The following is a 21531-nucleotide window of genomic DNA, read 5'->3' as shown; positions in this document are numbered from 1 at the left end:
TAGAAACAGACTCTAAGGTGTAAAATTTCGATTGTCCATATCTCGGAAACTATAAGAGATAATGCAATTTGGCAATCGGCAACGTAATTAGCATGCCGAATATTACTTAGAATGTGAATTAGAGCGAAATCGCTAACTCATAAGACCATTTTACAATTCTGGCCCAAGTTAGAAGCAGAGCCAATATTGTTAGATGTCGATAGTCCATATCTCGGAAACTATAAGAGATAATGCAATTAGGCAATCGGCAGCGTAATTAGCATGCCGAATATTACTTGGAATGTGAATTGGAGCGAAATCGCTAATTCATAAGACCATTTTACAATTCTGGCCCAAGTTAGAAGCAGAGCCAATATTGTTAGATGTCGATAGTCCATATCTCGGAAACTATAAGAGATAATGCAATTTGGCAATCGGCAGCGTAATTAGCATGCCGAATATTACTTGGAATGTGAATTCGAACGAAATCGCTAATTCGTAAGACCATTTTACAATTTTGACCCCAATTAGAAACAGACTCTAAGGTGTAAAATTTCGATAGTCCATATCTCGGAAACTATAAGAGATAATGCAATTTGGCAATCGGCAGCGTAATTAGCATGCCGAATATTACTTGGAATGCGAATTGGAACGAAATCGCTAATTCGTAAGACCATTTTACAATTCTGGCCCAAGTTAGAAGCAGAGCCTATATTGTTAGATGTCGATAGTCCATATCTCGGAAACTATAAGAGATAATGCAATTTGGCAATCGGCAACGTAATTAGCATGCCGAATATTACTTGGAATGTGAATTGGAGCGAAATCGCTAATTCATAAGACCATTTTACAATTCTGGCCCTAGTTAGAAGCAGAGCCAATATTGTTAGATGTCGATAGTCCATATCTCGGAAACTATAAGAGATAATGCAATTTGGCAATCGGCAACGTAATTAGCATGCCGAATATTACTTGGAATGTGAATTGGAACGAAATCGCTAATTCGTAAGACCATTTTACAATTCTGGCCCAAGTTAGAAGCAGAGCCTATATTGTTAGATGTCGATAGTCCATATCTCGGAAACTATAAGAGATAATGCAATTTGGCAATCGGCAGCGTAAATATCATGCCGAATATTACTTGGAATGTGAATTGGAACGAAATCGCTAATTCGTAAGGCCATTTTACAATTTTGACCCCAGTTAGAAACAGACTCTAAGGTGTAAAATTTCGGTTGTCCATATTTCGGAAACTATAAGAGATAATGCAATTTGGCAATCGGCAGCGTAATTAGCATGCCGAATATTACTTGGAATGTGAATTGGAACGAAATCGCTAATTCATAAGACCATTTTACAATTCTGGCCCAAGTTAGAAGCAGAGCCAATATTGTCAGATATCGATAGTCCATATCTCGGAAACTATAAGAGATAATGAAATTTGGCAATCGGCAACGTAATTAGCATGCCGAATATTACTTGGAATGTGAATTGGAACGAAATCGCTAATTCGTAAGACCATTTTACAATTTTGACCCCAGTTAGAAACAGACTCTAAGGTGTAAAATTTCGATTGTCCATATCTCGGAAACTATAAGAGATAATGCAATTTGGCAATCGGCAACGTAATTAGTATGCCGAATATTACTTGGAATGTGAATTGGAACGAAATCGCTAATTCATAAGACCATTTTACAATTCTGGCCCAAGTTAGAAGCAGAGCTTATATTGTTAGATGTCGATAGTCCATATCTCGGAAACTATAAGAGATAATGCAATTTGGCAATCGGCAGCGTAAATAGCATGCCGAATATTACTTGGAATGTGAATTGGAACGAAATCGCTAATTCGTAAGACCATTTTACAATTTTGACCCCAGTTAGAAACAGACTCTAAGGTGTAAAATTTCGATAGTCCATATCTCGGAAACTATAAGAGATAATGCAATTTGGCAATCGGCAGCGTAATTAGCATGCCGAATATTACTTGGAATGCGAATTGGAACGAAATCGCTAATTCGTAAGACCATTTTACAATTCTGGCCCAAGTTAGAAGCAGAGCCTATATTGTTAGATGTCGATAGTCCATATCTCGGAAACTATAAGAGATAATGCAATTTGGCAATAGGCAACCTAATTAGCATGCCGAATATTACTTGGAATGTGAATTGGAGCGAAATCGCTAATTCATAAGACCATTTTACAATTCTGGCCCTAGTTAGAAGCAGAGCCAATATTGTTAGATGTCGATAGTCCATATCTCGGAAACCATAAGAGATAATGCAATTTGGCAATCCGCAACGTAATTAGCATGCCGAATATTACTTGGAATGTGAATTGGAGCGAAATCGCTAATTCATAAGACCATTTTACAATTCTGGCCCAAGTTAGAAGCAGAGCCAATATTGTCAGATGTCGATAGTCCATATCTCGGAAACTATAAGAGATAATGCAATTTGGCAATCGGCACCGTAATTAGCATGCCGAATATTACTTGGAATGTGAATTTGAACGAAATCGCTAATTCGTAAGACCATTTTACAATTCTGGCCCAAGTTAGAAGCAGAGCCTATATTGTTAGATGTCGATAGTCCATATCTCGGAAACTATAAGAGATAATGCAATTTGGCAATCGGCAGCGTAAATATCATGCCGAATATTACTTGGAATGTGAATTGGAACGAAATCGCTAATTCGTAAGGCCATTTTACAATTTTGACCCCAGTTAGAAACAGACTCTAAGGTGTAAAATTTCGGTTGTCCATATTTCGGAAACTATAAGAGATAATGCAATTTGGCAATCGGCAGCGTAATTAGCATGCCGAATATTACTTGGAATGTGAATTGGAACGAAATCGCTAATTCATAAGACCATTTTACAATTCTGGCCCAAGTTAGAAGCAGAGCCAATATTGTCAGATGTCGATAGTCCATATCTCGGAAACTATAAGGGATAATGAAATTTGGCAATCGGCAACGTAATTAGCATGCCGAATATTACTTGGAATGTGAATTGGAACGAAATCGCTAATTCGTAAGACCATTTTACAATTTTGACCCCAGTTAGAAACAGACTATAAGGTGTAAAATTTCGATTGTCCATATCTCGGAAACTATAAGAGATAATGCAATTTGGCAATCGGCAACGTAATTAGTATGCCGAATATTACTTGGAATGTGAATTGGAACGAAATCGCTAATTCATAAGACCATTTTACAATTCTGGCCCAAGTTAGAAGCAGAGCTTATATTGTTAGATGTCGATAGTCCATATCTCGGAAACTATAAGAGATAATGCAATTTGGCAATCGGCAGCGTAAATAGCATGCCGAATATTACTTGGAATGTGAATTGGAACGAAATCGCTAATTCGTAAGACCATTTTACAATTTTGACCCCAGTTAGAAACAGACTCTAAGGTGTAAAATTTCGATTGTCCATATCTCGGAAACTATAAGAGATAATGCAATTTGGCAATCGGCAGCGTAATTAACATGCCGAATATTACTTGTAATGTGAATTGGAACGAAATCGCTAATTCATAAGACCATTTTACAATTCTGGCCCAAGTTAGAAACAGAGCCAATATTGTCAGATGTCGATAGTCCATATCTCGGAAACTATAAGAGATAATGCAATTTGGCAATCGGCAACGTAATTAGCATGCCGAATATTACTTGGAATGTGAATTGGAACGAAATCGCTAATTCGTAAGACCATTTTACAATTTTGACCCCAGTTAGAAACAGACTCTAAGGTGTAAAATTTCGATTGTCCATATCTCGGAAACTATAAGAGATAATGCAATTTGGCAATCGGCAACGTAATTAGCATGCCGAATATTACTTAGAATGTGAATTGGAGCGAAATCGCTAACTCATAACACCATTTTACAATTCTGGCCCAAGTTAGAAGCAGAGCCAATATTGTTAGATGTCGATAGTCCATATCTCGGAAACTATAAGAGATAATGCAATTTGGCAATCGGCAGCGTAATTAGCATGTCGAATATTACTTGGAATGTGAATTGGAGCGAAATCGCTAATTCATAAGACCATTTTACAATTCTGGCCCAAGTTAGAAGCAGAGCCAATATTGTTAGATGTCGATAGTCCATATCTCGGAAACTATAAGAGATAATGCAATTTGGCAATCGGCAACGTAATTAGCATGCCGAATATTACTTGGAATGTGAATTGGAGCGAAATCGCTAATTCATAAGACCATTTTACAATTCTGGCCCTAGTTAGAAGCAGAGCCAATATTGTTAGATGTCGATAGTCCATATCTCGGAAACTATAAGAGATAATGCAATTTGGCAATCGGCAACGTAATTAGCATGCCGAATATTACTTGGAATGTGAATTGGAGCGAAATCGCTAATTCATAAGACCATTTAACAATTCTGGCCCAAGTTAGAAGCAGAGCCAATATTGTCAGATGTCGATAGTCCATATCTCGGAAACTATAAGAAATAATGCAATTTGGCAATCGGCAACTTAATTAGCATGCCGAATAATACTTGGAATGTGAATTGGAACGAAATCGCTAATTCGTAAGACTATTTTACAATTTTGACCCCAGTTAGAAACAGACTCTAAGGTGTAAAATTTCGATTGTCCATATCTCGGAAACTATAAGAGATAATGCAATTTGACAATCGGCAACGTAATTAGCATGCCGAATATTACTTGGATTGTGAATTGGAACGAAATCGCTAATTCATAAGACCATTTTACAATTCTGGCAAAAGTTAGAAGCAGAGCCAATATTGTCAGATGTCGATAGTCCATATCTCGGAAACTATAAGAGATAATGCAATTTGGCAATCGGCAGTGTAATTAGCATGCCGAATATTACTTGGAATGTGAATTGGAGCGAAATCGCTAATTCATAAGACCATTTTACAATTCTGGCCCAAGTTAGAAGCAGAGCCAATATTGTTAGATGTCGATAGACCATATCTCGGAAACTATAAGAGATAATGCAATTTGGCAATCGGCAGCGTAATTAGCATGCCGAATATTACTTGGAAAGTGAATTGGAACGAAATGGCTAATTCATAAGACCATTTTACAATTCTGGCCCAAGTTAGAAGCAGAGCCAATATTGTCAGATGTCGATAGTCCATATCTCGGAAACTATAAGCGATAATGCAATTTGGCAATCGGCAACGTAATTAGCATGCCGAATATTACTAGGAATGTGAATTGGAGCGAAATCGCTAATTCATAAGACCATTTTACAATTCTGGCAAAAGTTAGAAGCAGAGCCAATATTGTCAGATGTCGATAGTCCATATCTCGGAAACTATAAGAGATAATGCAATTTGGCAATCGGCAACGTAATTAGCATGCCGTATATTACTTGGAATGTGAATTGGAACGAAATCGCTAATTCGTAAGACCATTTTACAATTCTGGCCCAAGTTAGAAGCAGAGCCTATATTGTTAGAAGTCGATAGTCCATATCTCGGAAACTATAAGAGATAATGCAATTTGGCAATCGGCAGCGTAAATAGCATGCCGAATATTACTTGGAATGTGAATTGGAACGAAATCGCTAATTCGTAAGGCCATTTTACAATTTTGACCCCAGTTAGAAACAGACTCTAAGGTGTAAAATTTCGGTTGTCCATATCTCGGAAACTATAAGAGATAATGCAATTTGGCAATCGGCAGCGTAATTAGCATGCCGAATATTACTTGGAATGTGAATTGGAACGAAATCGCTAATTCATAAGACCATTTTACAATTCTGGCCCAAGTTAGAAGCAGAGCCAATATTGTCAGATGTCGATAGTCCATATCTCGGAAACTATAAGAGATAATGCAATTTGGCAATCGGCAACGTAATTAGCATGCCGAATATTACTTGGAATGTGAATTGTAACGAAATCGCTAATTCGTAAGACCATTTTACAATTTTGACCCCAGTTAGAAACAGACTCTAAGGTGTAAAATTTCGATTGTCCATATCTCGGAAACTATAAGAGATAATGCAATTTGGCAATCGGCAACGTAATTAGCATGCCGAATATTACTTGGAATGTGAATTGGAGCGAAATCGCTAATTCATAAGACCATTTTACAATTCTGGCCCAAGTTAGAAGCAGAGCCAATATTGTCAGATGTCGATAGTCCATATCTCGGAAACTATAAGAGCTAATGCAATTTGGCAATCGGCAACGTAATTAGCATGCCGAATATTACTTGGAATGTGAATTGGAACGAAATCGCTAATTCCTAAGACCATTTTACAATTCTGGCCCAAGTTAGAAGCAGAGCCTATATTGTTAGATGTCGATAGTCCATATCTCGGAAACTATAAGAGATAATGCAATTTGGCAATCGGCAGCGTAAAAGCATGCCGAATATTACTTGGAATGTGAATTGGAACGAAATCGCTAATTCGTAAGACCATTTTACAATTTTGACCCCAGTTAGAAACAGACTCTAAGGTGTAAAATTTCGGTTGTCCATATCTCGGAAACTATAAGAGATAATGCAATTTGGCAATCGGCAGCGTAATTAGCATTCCGAATATTACTTGGAATGTGAATTGGAACGAAATCGCTAATTCATAAGACCATTTTACAATTCTGGGCCAAGTTAGAAGCAGAGCCAATATTGTCAGATGTCGATAGTCCATATCTCGGAAACTATAAGAGATAATGCAATTTGGCAATCGGCAACGTAATTAGCATGCCGAATATTACTTGGAATGTGAATTGGAACGAAATCGCTAATTCGTAAGACCATTTTACAATTTTGACCCCAGTTAGAAACAGACTCTAAGGTGTAAAATTTCGATTGTCCATATCTCGGAAACTATAAGAGATAATGCAATTTGGCAATCGGCAACGTAATTAGCATGCCGAATATTACTTGGAATGTGAATTGGAACGAAATCGCTAATTCATAAGACCATTTTACAATTCTGGCCCAAGTTAGAAGCAGAGCCTATATTGCTAGATGTCGATAGTCCATATCTCGGAAACTATAAGAGATAATGCAATTTGGCAATCGGCAGCGTAAATAGCATGCCGAATATTACTTGGAATGTGAATTGGAACGAAATCGCTAATTCGTAAGACCATTTTACAATTTTGGCCCCAGTTAGAAACAGACTCTAAGGTGTAAAATTTCGATTGTCCATATCTCGGAAACTATAAGAGATAATGCAATTTGGCAATCGGCAGCGTAATTAGCATGCCGAATATTACTTAGAATGTGAATTGGAGCGAAATCGCTAACTCATAAGGCCATTTTACAATTCTGGCCCAAGTTAGAAGCAGAGCCAATATTGTTAGATGTCGATAGTCCATATCTCGGAAACTATAAGAGATAATGCAACTTGGCAATCGGCAGCGTAATTAGCATGCCGAATATTACTTGGAATGTGAATTGGAGCGAAATCGCTAATTCATAAGACCATTTTACAATTCTGGCCCAAGTTAGAAGCAGAGCCAATATTGTTAGATGTCGATAGTCCATATCTCGGAAACTATAAGAGATAATGCAATTTGGCAATCGGCAGCGTAATTAGCATGCCGAATATTACTTGGAATGTGAATTGGAACGAAATCGCTAATTCGTAAGACCATTTTACAATTTTGACCCCAGTTAGAAACAGACTCTAAGGTGTAAAGTTTCGATAGTCCATATCTCGGAAACTATAAGAGATAATGCAATTTGGCAATCGGCAACGTAATTAGCATGCCGAATATTACTTGGAATGTGAATTGGAGCGAAATCGCTAATTCATAAGACCATTTTACAATTCTGGCCCAAGTTAGAAGCAGAGCCAATATTGTCAGATGTCGATAGTCCATATCTCGGAAACTATAAGAAATAATGCAATTTGGCAATCGGCAACTTAATTAGCATGCCGAATATTACTTGGAATGTGAATTGGAACGAAATCGCTAATTCGTAAGACCATTTTACAATTTTGACCCCAGTTAGAAACAGACTCCAAGGTGTAAAATTTCGATTGTCCATATCTCGGAAACTATAAGAGATAATGCAATTTGACAATCGGCAACGTAATTAGCATGCCGAATATTACTTGGAATGTGAATTGGAGCGAAATCGCTAATTCATAAGACCATTTTACAATTCTGGCCCTAGTTAGAAGCAGAGCCAATATTGTTAGATGTCGATAGTCCATATCTCGGAAACTATAAGAGATAATGCAATTTGGCAATCGGCAACGTAATTAGCATGCCGAATATTACTTGGAATGTGAATTGGAGCGAAATCGCTAATTCATAAGACCATTTTACAATTCTGTCCCAAGTTAGAAGCAGAGCCAATATTGTCAGATGTCGATAGTCCATATCTCGGAAACTATAAGAGATAATGCAATTTGGCAATCGGCAACGTAATTAGCATGCCGAATATTACTTGGAATGTGAATTGGGACGAAATCGTTAATTCGTAAGACCATTTTACAATTCTGGCCCAAGTTAGAAGCAGAGCCAATTTTGTTAGATGTCGATAGTCCATATCTCGGAAACTATAAGAGATAATGCAATTTGGCAATCGGCAGCGTAATTAGCATGCCGAATATTACTTGGAATGTGAATTGGAACGAAATCGCTAATTCGTAAGACCATTTTACAATTTTGACCCCAGTTAGAAACATACTCTAAGGTGTAAAATTTCGATTGTCCATACCTCGGAAACTATAAGAGATAATGCAATTTGGCAATCGACAACGTAATTAGCATGCCGAATATTACTTGGAATGTGAATTGGAACGAAATCGTTAATTCGTAAGACCATTTTACAATTCTGGCCCAAGTTAGACGCAGAGCCAATTTTGTTAGATGTCGATAGTCCATATCTCGGAAACTATAAGAGATAATGCAATTTGGCAATCGGCAGCGTAATTAGCATGCCGAATATTACTTGGAATGTGAATTGGAACGAAATCGCTAATTCGTAAGGCCATTTTACAATTTTGACCCCAGTTAGAAACAGACTCTAAGGTGTAAAATTTCGATTGTCCATATCTCGGAAAGTATAAGAGATAATGCAATTTGGCAATCGGCAACGTAATTAGCATGCCGAATATTACTTGGAATGTGAATTGGAACGAAATCGTTAATTCGTAAGACCATTTTACAATTCTGGCCCAAGTTAGAAGCAGAGCCAATTTTGTTAGATGTCGATAGTCCATATCTCGGAAACTATAAGAGATAATGCAATTTGGCAATCGGCAGCGTAATTAGCATGCCGAATATTACTTGGAGTGTGAATTGGAACGAAATCGCTAATTCGTAAGACCATTTTACAATTTTGACCCCAGTTAGAAACAGACTCTAAGGTGTAAAATTTCGATTGTTCATATCTCGGAAACTATAAGAGATAATGCAATTTGGCAAACGGCAACGTAATTAGCATGCCGAATATTACTTGGAATGTGAATTGGAACGAAATCGTTAATTCGTAAGACCATTTTACAATTCTGGCCCAAGTTAGAAGCAGAGCCAATATTGTCAGATGTCGATAGTCCATATCTCGGAAACTATAAGAGATAATGCAATTCGGCAATCGGCAGCGTAAATAGCATGCCGAATATTACTTGGAATGTGAATTGGAACGAAATCGCTAATTCGTAAGACCATTTTACAATTTTGACCCCAGTTAGAAACAGACTCTAAGGTGTAAAATTTCGATTGTCCATATCTCGGAAACTATAAGAGATAATGCAATTTGGCAATCGGCAGCGTAATTAGCATGCCGAATATTACTTAGAATGTGAATTGGAGCGAAATCGCTAACTCATAAGGCCATTTTACAATTCTGGCCCAAGTTAGAAGCAGAGCCAATATTGTTAGATGTCGATAGTCCATATCTCGGAAACTATAAGAGATAATGCAACTTGGCAATCGGCAGCGTAATTAGCATGCCGAATATTACTTGGAATGTGAATTGGAGCGAAATCGCTAATTCATAAGACCATTTTACAATTCTGGCCCAAGTTAGAAGCAGAGCCAATATTGTTAGATGTCGATAGTCCATATCTCGGAAACTATAAGAGATAATGCAATTTGGCAATCGGCAGCGTAATTAGCATGCCGAATATTACTTGGAATGTGAATTGGAACGAAATCGCTAATTCGTAAGACCATTTTACAATTTTGACCCCAGTTAGAAACAGACTCTAAGGTGTAAAGTTTCGATAGTCCATATCTCGGAAACTATAAGAGATAATGCAATTTGGCAATCGGCAACGTAATTAGCATGCCGAATATTACTTGGAATGTGAATTGGAGCGAAATCGCTAATTCATAAGACCATTTTACAATTCTGGCCCTAGTTAGAAGCAGAGCCAATATTGTCAGATGTCGATAGTCCATATCTCGGAAACTATAAGAAATAATGCAATTTGGCAATCGGCAACTTAATTAGCATGCCGAATATTACTTGGAATGTGAATTGGAATGAAATCGCTAATTCGTAAGACCATTTTACAATTTTGACCCCAGTTAGAAACAGACTCCAAGGTGTAAAATTTCGATTGTCCATATCTCGGAAACTATAAGAGATAATGCAATTTGACAATCGGCAACGTAATTAGCATGCCGAATATTACTTGGAATGTGAATTGGAACGAAATCGCTAATTCATAAGAATATTTTACAATTCTGGCCCAAGTTAGAAGCAGAGCCTATATTGTTAGATCTCGATAGTCCATATCTCGGAAACTATAAGAGATAATGCAATTTGGCAATCGGCAGCGTAAATAGCATGCCGAATATTACTTGGAATGTGAATTGGAACGAAATCGCTAATTCATAATACCATTTTACAATTTTGACTCCAGTTAGAAACAGACTCTAAGGTGTAAAATTTCGATTGTCCATATCTCGGAAACTATAAGAGATGATGCAATTTGGCAATCGGCAGCGTAATTAGTATGCCGAATATTACTTGGAATGTGAATTGGAACGAAATCGCTAATTCATAAGAAAATTTTACTATTCTGGCCCAAGTTAGAAGCAGAGCCAATATTGTCAGATGTCGATAGTCCATATCTCGGAAACTATAAGAGATAATGCAATTTGGCAATCGGCAGCGTAATTAGCATGCCGAATATTACTTGGAATGTGAATTGGAGCGAAATCGCTAATTCATAAGACCATTTTACAATTCTGGCCCAAGTTAGAAGCAGAGCCAATATTGTTAGATGTCGATAGTCCATATCTCGGAAACTATAAGAGATAATGCAATTTGGCAATCGGCAACGTAATTAGCATGCCGAATATTACTTGGAATGTGAATTGGAGCGAAATCGCTAATTCATAAGACCATTTTACAATTCTGTCCCAAGTTAGAAGCAGAGCCAATATTGTCAGATGTCGATAGTCCATATCTCGGAAACTATAAGAGATAATGCAATTTGGCAATCGGCAACGTAATTAGCATGCCGAATATTACTTGGAATGTGAATTAGGACGAAATCGTTAATTCGTAAGACCATTTTACAATTCTGGCCCAAGTTAGAAGCAGAGCCAATTTTGTTAGATGTCGATAGTCTATATCTCGGAAACTATAAGAGATAATGCAATTTGGCAATCGGCAGCGTAATTAGCATGCCGAATATTACTTGGAATGTTAATTGGAACGAAATCGCTAATTCGTAAGACCATTTTACAATTTTGACCCCAGTTAGAAACATACTCTAAGGTGTAAAATTTCGATTGTCCATATCTCGGAAACTATAAGAGATAATGCAATTTGGCAATCGACAACGTAATTAGCATGCCGAATATTACTTGGAATGTGAATTGGAACGAAATCGTTAATTCGTAAGACCATTTTACAATTCTGGCCCAAGTTAGACGCAGAGCCAATTTTGTTAGATGTCGATAGTCCATATCTCGGAAACTATAAGAGATAATGCAATTTGGCAATCGGCAGCGTAATTAGCATGCCGAATATTACTTGGAATGTGAATTGGAACGAAATCGCTAATTCGTAAGACCATTTTACAATTTTGACCCCAGTTAGAAACAGACTCTAAGGTGTAAAATTTCGATTGTCCATATCTCGGAAAGTATAAGAGATAATGCAATTTGGCAATCGGCAACGTAATTAGCATGCCGAATATTACTTGGAATGTGAATTGGAACGAAATCGTTAATTCGTAAGACCATTTTACAATTCTGGCCCAAGTTAGAAGCAGAGCCAATTTTGTTAGATGTCGATAGTCCATATCTCGGAAACTATAAGAGATAATGCAATTTGGCAATCGGCAGCGTAATTAGCATGCCGAATATTACTTGGAATGTGAATTGGAACGAAATCGCTAATTCGTAAGACCATTTTACAATTTTGACCCCAGTTAGAAACAGACTCTAAGGTGTAAAATTTCGATTGTTCATATCTCGGAATCTATAAGAGATAATGCAATTTGGCAAACGGCAACGTAATTAGCATGCCGAATATTACTTGGAATGTGAATTGGAACGAAATCGTTAATTCGTAAGACCATTTTACAATTCTGGCCCAAGTTAGAAGCAGAGCCAATATTGTCAGATGTCGATAGTCCATATCTCGGAAACTATAAGAGATAATGCAATTCGGCAATCGGCAACGTAATTAGCATGCCGAATATTACTTAGAATGTGAATTGGAACGAAATCGTTAATTCGTAAGACCATTTTACAATTCTGGCCCAAGTTAGAAGCAGAGCCAATTTTGTTAGATGTCGATAGTCCATATCTCGGAAACTATAAGAGATAATGCAATTTGGCAATCGGCAGCGTAATTAGCATGCCGAATATTACTTGGAATGTGAATTGGAACGAAATCGCTAATTCGTAAGACCATTTTACAATTTTGACCCCAGTTAGAAACAGACTCTAAGGTGTAAAATTTCGATTGTCCATATCTCGGAAACTATAAGAGATAATGCAATTTGGCAATCGGCAACGTAATTAGCATGCCGAATATTACTTGGAATGTGAATTGGAGCGAAATCGCTAATTCATAAGACCATTTTACAATTCTGGCCCTAGTTAGAAGCAGAGCCAATATTGTTAGATGTCGATAGTCCATATCTCGGAAACTATAAGAGATAATGCAATTTGGCAATCGGCAACGTAATTAGCATGCCGAATATTACTTGGAATGTGAATTGGAACGAAATCGCTAATTCGTAAGACCATTTTACAATTTTGACCCCAGTTAGAAACAGACTCTAAGGTGTAAAATTTCGATTGTCCATATCTCGGAAACTATAAGAGATAATGCAATTTGGAAATCGGTAGCGTAATTAGCATGCCGAATATTACTTGGAATGTGAATTGGAACGAAATCGCTAATTCGTAAGACCATTTTACAATTTTGACCCCAGTTAGAAACAGACTCTAAGGTGTAAAATTTCGATAGTCCATATCTCGGAAACTATAAGAGATAATGCAATTTGGCAAACGGCAACGTAATTAGCATGCCGAATATTACTTGGAATGTGAATTGGAGCGAAATCGCTAATTCATAAGACCATTTTACAATTCTGGCCCTAGTTAGAAGCAGAGCCAATATTGTTAGATGTCGATAGTCCATATCTCGGAAACTATAAGAGATAATGCAATTTGGCAATCGGCAACGTAATTAGCATGCCGAATATTACTTGGAATGTGAATTGGAGCGAAATCGCTAATTCATAAGACCATTTTACAATTCTGGCCCAAGTTAGAAGCAGAGCCAATATTGTCAGATGTCGATAGTCCATATCACGGAAACTATAAGAGATAATGCAATTTGGCAATCGGCAACGTAATTAGCATGCCGAATATTACTTGGAATGTGAATTGGAACGAAATCGCTAATTCGTAAGACCATTTTACAATTTTGACCCCAGTTAGAAACAGACTCTAAGGTGTAAAGTTTCGATAGTCCATATCTCGGAAACTATAAGAGATGATGCAATTTGGCAATCGGCAGCGTAATTAGTATGCCGAATATTACTTGGAATGTGAATTGGAACGAAATCGCTAATTCATAAGAAAATTTTACTATTCTGGCCCAAGTTAGAAGCAGAGCCAATATTGTCAGATGTCGATAGTCCATATCTCGGAAACTATAAGAGATAATGCAATTTGGCAATCGGCAGCGTAATTAGCATGCCGAATATTACTTGGAATGTGAATTGGAGCGAAATCGCTAATTCATAAGACCATTTTACAATTCTGGCCCAAGTTAGAAGCAGAGCCAATATTGTTAGATGTCGATAGTCCATATCTCGGAAACTATAAGAGATAATGCAATTTGGCAATCGGCAACGTAATTAGCATGCCGAATATTACTTGGAATGTGAATTGGAGCGAAATCGCTAATTCATAAGACCATTTTACAATTCTGTCCCAAGTTAGAAGCAGAGCCAATATTGTCAGATGTCGATAGTCCATATCTCGGAAACTATAAGAGATAATGCAATTTGGCAATCGGCAACGTAATTAGCATGCCGAATATTACTTGGAATGTGAATTAGGACGAAATCGTTAATTCGTAAGACCATTTTACAATTCTGGCCCAAGTTAGAAGCAGAGCCAATTTTGTTAGATGTCGATAGTCTATATCTCGGAAACTATAAAAGATAATGCAATTTGGCAATCGGCAGCGTAATTAGCATGCCGAATATTACTTGGAATGTTAATTGGAACGAAATCGCTAATTCGTAAGACCATTTTACAATTTTGACCCCAGTTAGAAACATACTCTAAGGTGTAAAATTTCGATTGTCCATATCTCGGAAACTATAAGAGATAATGCAATTTGGCAATCAACAACGTAATTAGCATGCCGAATATTACTTGGAATGTGAATTGGAACGAAATCGTTAATTCGTAAGACCATTTTACAATTCTGGCCCAAGTTAGACGCAGAGCCAATTTTGTTAGATGTCGATAGTCCATATCTCGGAAACTATAAGAGATAATGCAATTTGGCAATCGGCAGCGTAATTAGCATGCCGAATATTTCTTGGAATGTGAATTGGAACGAAATCGCTAATTCGTAAGACCATTTTACAATTTTGACCCCAGTTAGAAACAGACTCTAAGGTGTAAAATTTCGATTGTCCATATCTCGGAAAGTATAAGAGATAATGCAATTTGGCAATCGGCAACGTAATTAGCATGCCGAATATTACTTGGAATGTGAATTGGAACGAAATCGTTAATTCGTAAGACCATTTTACAATTCTGGCCCAAGTTAGAAGCAGAGCCAATTTTGTTAGATGTCGATAGTCCATATCTCGGAAACTATAAGAGATAATGCAATTTGGCAATCGGCAGCGTAATTAGCATGCCGAATATTACTTGGAGTGTGAATTGGAACGAAATCGCTAATTCGTAAGACCATTTTACAATTTTGACCCCAGTTAGAAACAGACTCTAAGGTGTAAAATTTCGATTGTTCATATCTCGGAATCTATAAGAGATAATGCAATTTGGCAAACGGCAACGTAATTAGCATGCCGAATATTACTTGGAATGTGAATTGGAACGAAATCGTTAATTCGTAAGACCATTTTACAATTCTGGCCCAAGTTAGAAGCAGAGCCAATATTGTCAGATGTCGATAGTCCATATCTCGGAAACTATAAGAGATAATGCAATTCGGCAATCGGCAACGTAATTAGCATGCCGAATATTACTTGGAATGTGAATTGGAACGAAATCGTTAATTCGTAAGACCATTTTACAATTCTGGCCCAAGTTAGAAGCAGAGCCAATTTTGTTAGATGTCGATAGTCCATATCTCGGAAACTATAAGAGATAATGCAATTTGGCAATCGGCAGCGTAATTAGCATGCCGAATATTACTTGGAATGTGAATTGGAACGAAATCGCTAATTCGTAAGACCATTTTACAATTTTGACCCCAGTTAGAAACAGACTCTAAGGTGTAAAATTTCGATTGTCCATATCTCGGAAACTATAAGAGATAATGCAATTTGGCAATCGGCAACGTAATTAGCATGCCGAATATTACTTGGAATGTGAATTGGAGCGAAATCGCTAATTCATAAGACCATTTTACAATTCTGGCCCTAGTTAGAAGCAGAGCCAATATTGTTAGATGTCGATAGTCCATATCTCGGAAACTATAAGAGATAATGCAATTTGGCAATCGGCAACGTAATTAGCATGCCGAATATTACTTGGAATGTGAATTGGAACGAAATCGCTAATTCGTAAGACCATTTTACAATTTTGACCCCAGTTAGAAACAGACTCTAAGGTGTAAAATTTCGATTGTCCATATCTCGGAAACTATAAGAGATAATGCAATTTGGAAATCGGTAGCGTAATTAGCATGCCGAATATTACTTGGAATGTGAATTGGAACGAAATCGCTAATTCGTAAGACCATTTTACAATTTTGACCCCAGTTAGAAACATACTCTAAGGTGTAAAATTTCGGTTGTCCATATCTCGGAAACTATAAGAGATAATGCAATTTGGCAATCGACAACGTAATTAGCATGCCGAATATTACTTGGAATGTGAATTGGAACGAAATCGTTAATTCGTAAGACCATTTTACAATTCTGGCCCAAGTTAGACGCAGAGCCAATTTTGTTAGATGTCGATAGTCCATATCTCGGAAACTATAAGAGATAATGCAATTTGGCAATCGGCAGCGTAATTAGCATGCCGAATATTACTTGGAATGTGAATTGGAACGAAATCGCTAATTCGTAAGACCATTTTACAATTTTGACCCCAGTTAGAAACAGACTCTAAGGTGTAAAATTTCGATTGTCCATATCTCGGAAAGTATAAGAGATAATGCAATTTGGCAATCGGCAACGTAATTAGCATGCCGAATATTACTTGGAATGTGAATTGGAACGAAATCGTTAATTCGTAAGACCATTTTACAATTCTGGCCCAAGTTAGAAGCAGAGCCAATTTTGTTAGATGTCGATAGTCCATATCTCGGAAACTATAAGAGATAATGCAATTTGGCAATCGGCAGCGTAATTAGCATGCCGAATATTACTTGGAGTGTGAATTGGAACGAAATCGCTAATTCGTAAGACCATTTTACAATTTTGACCCCAGTTAGAAACAGACTCTAAGGTGTAAAATTTCGATTGTTCATATCTCGGAATCTATAAGAGATAATGCAATTTGGCAAACGGCAACGTAATTAGCATGCCGAATATTACTTGGAATGTGAATTGGAACGAAATCGTTAATTCGTAAGACCATTTTACAATTCTGGCCCAAGTTAGAAGCAGAGCCAATATTGTCAGATGTCGATAGTCCATATCTCGGAAACTATAAGAGATAATGCAATTCGGCAATCGGCAACGTAATTAGCATGCCGAATATTACTTAGAATGTGAATTGGAACGAAATCGTTAATTCGTAAGACCATTTTACAATTCTGGCCCAAGTTAGAAGCAGAGCCAATTTTGTTAGATGTCGATAGTCCATATCTCGGAAACTATAAGAGATAATGCAATTTGGCAATCGGCAGCGTAATTAGCATGCCGAATATTACTTGGAATGTGAATTGGAACGAAATCGCTAATTCGTAAGACCATTTTACAATTTTGACCCCAGTTAGAAACAGACTCTAAGGTGTAAAATTTCGATTGTCCATATCTCGGAAACTATAAGAGATAATGCAATTTGGCAATCGGCAACGTAATTAGCATGCCGAATATTACTTGGAATGTGAATTGGAGCGAAATCGCTAATTCATAAGACCATTTTACAATTCTGGCCCTAGTTAGAAGCAGAGCCAATATTGTTAGATGTCGATAGTCCATATCTCGGAAACTATAAGAGATAATGCAATTTGGCAATCGGCAACGTAATTAGCATGCCGAATATTACTTGGAATGTGAATTGGAACGAAATCGCTAATTCGTAAGACCATTTTACAATTTTGACCCCAGTTAGAAACAGACTCTAAGGTGTAAAATTTCGATTGTCCATATCTCGGAAACTATAAGAGATAATGCAATTTGGCAATCGGCAACGTAATTAGCATGCCGAATATTACTTGGAATGTGAATTGGAGCGAAATCGCTAATTCATAAGACCATTTTACAATTCTGGCCCTAGTTAGAAGCAGAGCCAATATTGTTAGATGTCGATAGTCCATATCTCGGAAACTATAAGAGATAATGCAATTTGGCAATCGGCAACGTAATTAGCATGCCGAATATTACTTGGAATGTGAATTGGAACGAAATCGCTAATTCGTAAGACCATTTTACAATTTTGACCCCAGTTAGAAACAGACTCTAAGGTGTAAAATTTCGATTGTCCATATCTCGGAAACTATAAGAGATAATGCAATTTGGAAATCGGTAGCGTAATTAGCATGCCGAATATTACTTGGAATGTGAATTGGAACGAAATCGCTAATTCGTAAGACCATTTTACAATTTTGACCCCAGTTAGAAACATACTCTAAGGTGTAAAATTTCGGTTGTCCATATCTCGGAAACTATAAGAGATAATGCAATTTGGCAATCGACAACGTAATTAGCATGCCGAATATTACTTGGAATGTGAATTGGAACGAAATCGTTAATTCGTAAGACCATTTTACAATTCTGGCCCAAGTTAGACGCAGAGCCAATTTTGTTAGATGTCGATAGTCCATATCTCGGAAACTATAAGAGATAATGCAATTTGGCAATCGGCAGCGTAATTAGCATGCCGAATATTACTTGGAATGTGAATTGGAACGAAATCGCTAATTCGTAAGACCATTTTACAATTTTGACCCCAGTTAGAAACAGACTCTAAGGTGTAAAATTTCGATTGTCCATATCTCGGAAAGTATAAGAGATAATGCAATTTGGCAATCGGCAACGTAATTAGCATGCCGAATATTACTTGGAATGTGAATTGGAACGAAATCGTTAATTCGTAAGACCATTTTACAATTCTGGCCCAAGTTAGAAGCAGAGCCAATTTTGTTAGATGTCGATAGTCCATATCTCGGAAACTATAAGAGATAATGCAATTTGGCAATCGGCAGCGTAATTAGCATGCCGAATATTACTTGGAGTGTGAATTGGAACGAAATCGCTAATTCGTAAGACCATTTTACAATTTTGACCCCAGTTAGAAACAGACTCTAAGGTGTAAAATTTCGATTGTTCATATCTCGGAATCTATAAGAGATAATGCAATTTGGCAAACGGCAACGTAATTAGCATGCCGAATATTACTTGGAATGTGAATTGGAACGAAATCGTTAATTCGTAAGACCATTTTACAATTCTGGCCCAAGTTAGAAGCAGAGCCAATATTGTCAGATGTCGATAGTCCATATCTCGGAAACTATAAGAGATAATGCAATTCGGCAATCGGCAACGTAATTAGCATGCCGAATATTACTTAGAATGTGAATTGGAACGAAATCGTTAATTCGTAAGACCATTTTACAATTCTGGCCCAAGTTAGAAGCAGAGCCAATTTTGTTAGATGTCGATAGTCCATATCTCGGAAACTATAAGAGATAATGCAATTTGGCAATCGGCAGCGTAATTAGCATGCCGAATATTACTTGGAATGTGAATTGGAACGAAATCGCTAATTCGTAAGACCATTTTACAATTTTGACCCCAGTTAGAAACAGACTCTAAGGTGTAAAATTTCGATTGTCCATATCTCGGAAACTATAAGAGATAATGCAATTTGGCAATCGGCAACGTAATTAGCATGCCGAATATTACTTGGAATGTGAATTGGAGCGAAATCGCTAATTCATAAGACCATTTTACAATTCTGGCCCTAGTTAGAAGCAGAGCCAATATTGTTAGATGTCGATAGTCCATATCTCGGAAACTATAAGAGATAATGCAATTTGGCAATCGGCAACGTAATTAGCATGCCGAATATTACTTGGAATGTGAATTGGAACGAAATCGCTAATTCGTAAGACCATTTTACAATTTTGACCCCAGTTAGAAACAGACTCTAAGGTGTAAAATTTCGATTGTCCATATCTCGGAAACTATAAGAGATAATGCAATTTGGAAATCGGTAGCGTAATTAGCATGCCGAATATTACTTGGAATGTGAATTGGAGCGAAATCGCTAATTCATAAGACCATTTTACAATTCTGGCCCAAGTTAGAAGCAGAGCCAATATTGTCAGATGTCGATAGTCCATATCACGGAAACTATAAGAGATAATGCAATTTGGCAATCGGCAACGTAATTAGCATGCCGAATATTACTTGGAATGTGAATTGGAACGAAATCGCTAATTCGTAAGACCATTTTACAATTTTGACCCCAGTTAGAAACAGACTCTAAGGTGTAAAATTTCGATTGTTCATATCTCGGAAACTATAAGAGATAATGCAATTTGGCAAACGGCAACGTAATTAGCATGCCGAATATTACTTGGAATGCGAATTGGAACGAAATCGTTAATTCGTAAGACCATTTTACAATTCTGGCCCAAGTTAGAAGCAGAGCCAATATTGTCAGATGTCGATAGTCCATATCTCGGAAACTATAAGAGATAATGCAATTTGGCAATCGGCAACGTAATTAGCATGCCGAATATTACTTGGAATGTGAATTGGAACGAAATCGTTAATTCGTAAGACCATTTTACAATTCTGGCCCAAGTTAGAAGCAGAGCCAATATTGTCAGATGTCGATAGTCCATATCTCGGAAACTATAAGAGATAATGCAATTTGGCAATCGGCAACGTAATTAGCATGCCGAATATTACTTGGAATGTGAATTGGAACGAAATCGCTAATTCGTAAGACCATTTTACAATTTTGACCCCAGTTAGAAACAGACTCTAAGGTGTAAAATTTCGATTGTCCATATCTCGGAAACTATAAGAGATAATGCAATTTGGCAATCGGCAGCGTAATTAGCATGCCGAATATTACTTGGAATGTGAATTGGAACGAAATCGCTAATTCGTAAGACCATTTTACAATTTTGACCCCAGTTAGAAACAGACTCTAAGGTGTAAAATTTCGATAGTCCATATCTCGGAAACTATAAGAGATAATGCAATTTGGCAATCGGCAACGTAATTAGCATGCCGAATATTACTTGGAATGTGAATTGGAGCGAAATCGCTAATTCATAAGACCATTTTACAATTCTGGCCCTAGTTAGAAGCAGAGCCAATATTGTTAGATGTCGATAGTCCATATCTCGGAAACTATAAGAGATAATGCAATTTGGCAATCGGCAACGTAATTAGCATGCCGAATATTACTTGGAATGTGAATTGGAGCGAAATCGCTAATTCATAAGACCATTTTACAATTCTGGCCCAAGTTAGAAGCAGAGCCAATATTGTCAGATGTCGATAGTCCATATCTCGGAAACTATAAGAGATAATGCAACTTGGCAATCGGCAACATAATTAGCATGCCGAATATTACTTGGAATGTGAATTGGAGCGAAATCGCTAATTCATAAGACCATTTTACAATTCTGGCCCTAGTTAGAAGCAGAGCCAATATTGTTAGATGTCGATAGTCCATATCTCGGAAACTATAAGAGATAATGCAATT

The sequence above is a fragment of the Rhynchophorus ferrugineus genome, unplaced genomic scaffold (assembly GCF_030347505.1).
Source record: "Rhynchophorus ferrugineus isolate W39M unplaced genomic scaffold, kcgeb_rfMv2 rfM13, whole genome shotgun sequence".
NCBI classification, from domain to species: domain Eukaryota; kingdom Metazoa; phylum Arthropoda; class Insecta; order Coleoptera; family Curculionidae; genus Rhynchophorus; species Rhynchophorus ferrugineus.
Note: the sequence above shows the minus strand (reverse complement) of the source record.